At 42.6% G+C, this 2,500-nt stretch overlaps 1 protein-coding gene across 3 annotated transcripts in view; it reads right to left on the bottom strand.

Moving 5' to 3' along the window:
• LOC122247851 (inter-alpha-trypsin inhibitor heavy chain H3) overlaps positions 1-2,500 on the bottom strand; it is a 37,219-nt gene that overhangs the window by 12,027 nt on the left and 22,692 nt on the right. The window lies entirely within an intron of this gene.

Here is a 2,500-nt window from a genome sequence, read left to right as displayed (position 1 = left end):
CCTTCAGTTACCAACATACCCTTTTATTCCTTTATTCTGGTTGGAGCAAATCCCAGTCAAGTCGGCCAGATGGTTAATTGTGGCTAGAGTCAAACAGGCAGTACCCAGTTGATATTGCACAGGTACCATGACTGCAACTAGTATTTTTGGAGGTATCTGCGTCCATTCCCTCACTATTCCTGTAGCTGGTAGGTGCAATTGAACCCTAATATACAGCATCCCCTTGGTGGACTCCATGATAAAATGAAATATGGATCCACTTGATGATACAAATCCCAAAATAAACAGCTTCCACTAACGACCCAAGTGAGCCCATGACTATCTCTTGAATTTTGCTGTTGCCACTCTGGAGACTTTCTAAAAAGGGAACGGCACCTGCTCTCCCCAACAGGTAAGTGGGAGTAAAAAGCCCCCCTCAACCTGCCATGGAGATTTTAACAGGTGAATATGAAAATGTGTCATACAAATAGTATCTTGGGATAAAGACCATTGATGACGTGGCCGTACTAAACCTTTATGTTTATTGTGCTCACATCAAAATAGTCTGCAGGTCATGGTTACCCCCTCCCCATCAGAGCCTCTCGGTCTAAGTATCGGTGCCAAATAAGACGAGTGTCTGCATGCCAAGTCTCGAGCATTGTCTTTTCCCGAAATCTAATGAGGTTTTCTACGGAGGAACTAAAAAAGAAACGCGCAAGGTCTAAGATCGTGACAGAAACCGTTTCAGAAAGAGGGTGGATGGTGAAATTGTACGTTTCAAAGCACTTTTTTACTGACACAGCACAGTTGGCAGAGAATACCCTGAAGGGGAAGCCATATTTATGCTTCCCTATGCACTGCTTCCATTTTCAAAGCACCAGCTTTTGCCGACTCCCAAAAGTGTGTGTAATGCATGGCACTAAATGACTTATTTCACTCTCTGTATTTTTATCATTGCAAACATCACTGCAAGTATGTCAACCTGAAGTAAAAGATGCCCTGATGCAGTGGCTTTGTCAGTGAATTCAAATAATTTCAACTTCCAATGGCTTTATGTAATCCAGTCTGCATTTGTGTACAAGAGGTCATCGTCATCATCAGCGATAGTCATCTGTTATCACTGAAAGGACACAGAACTATTTTGGAACCTACAATAACGTTCATTCTTTTAGTATTTAAATTTTCTCCCATCATTAAGTATTTGAACTGAAACAAAATCATGTTATCATGAATTGTAGGTTTAGTCTTGTAGCCGCGGACACCACGGCAAAAATGACGCATGTAATGTGTGGCCCGACCATGATCTCGCGGCTGTCATCGCCGGCGCTGACACCGCAGCGACGATAACATAGGCCATTCAAGGCCGCCATGTGGCCTGACCTTGATTATGAACAACTAAAAGACCCCTTGAGTAAATAATAAGGCCCTTGTATTAAAGACACACACACTTGTACTCTAGGCACACATATGACAGTCACGGCGCAGACACCATCGTGACGACATGTAGTTCTTGGGGAAAGACTGCTAGTTCCGCTAAGTGTCTTTGTAATCGTTTTTACTTAAGTGACAGTGTAAAAGTGGTATATTAATCTTTATAGATTTAAGAATTATCATGTAGCCTTCAAGTAAAGAACTACTGATTGTATTGTACTTTAGTTTCAAGTACTTGATTCTTTTTGTGACAACGTATTTGTTTACAGGGTTCACCACTATTTGAATAAACTGAAGTGCTTGCAGCACAGTGGTATTAGTCATTCTATTCCGATGCATCAACCAGAGCGCTTACAATTCTAATGGGCTTTCCCCTCAGTATTAGATTGCCTCAGGGCTCTCGACCTTATAAGATTTGGTTGATCGGTGTCCTGGATATACGTAGCCAGTGACATGTGTCACTGTCTTGTTATGAGCGCCCATTGATTAAAGAGCATCAGTGCGACTGAGAAAAATAGGTTTGCGTTATTAGGCTCTGTGATGACACGTTCCTGGGGCGTTGGGGCTGACCAGAGCAACTCCTTTTTTACGCTAATTAATTATTTTTCAGGATGATCTTCCCCTAAATCTCTCATCTGCATCCCCGTGTTTATTTCCACCATCTGGTACAGACATGCATGATTCCACAGGCTTGGATCACAATATTGTCTTATTGCGGATAACCGAGTTAAATTATCCATTTCGCGCGCGTTTATATTAATCGTGTGATTAGGATTGCCACGTTGTGTTGATATAACTGTGGAAGATTTTAGCTTTTAAGATCGGTTTACCTGGGAGGTGAGGGCATGCAGGGGCATTTAATCCGCTCTTAAACCGAAAGTTGACAGCAAAACTGAACACGGAGCTGACATTGTCGACCGGACCGCGACGTTGGTCATGCCTCTCTTTCTGTCCAGCAGTAGTTGTCACAGGGGCAAGCTGCACATTTTGTTTGATTAGACTTGGTTGCAATTGCCGAAACGATTCGGGAGTTGTATGTTGGACGATCTGTTAGAAAGCGTTGCTGTAGATTATTTGCCAAATTCCTGGT

Source organism: Penaeus japonicus, unplaced genomic scaffold, assembly GCF_977035675.1.
Source record: "Penaeus japonicus unplaced genomic scaffold, GWHDUDI00000001_assembly GWHDUDI00000001, whole genome shotgun sequence".
NCBI lineage: Eukaryota > Metazoa > Arthropoda > Malacostraca > Decapoda > Penaeidae > Penaeus > Penaeus japonicus.
The sequence above is the reverse complement of the archived record's forward strand: the minus strand, read 5'-3'. Positions and strand labels throughout refer to the sequence as shown.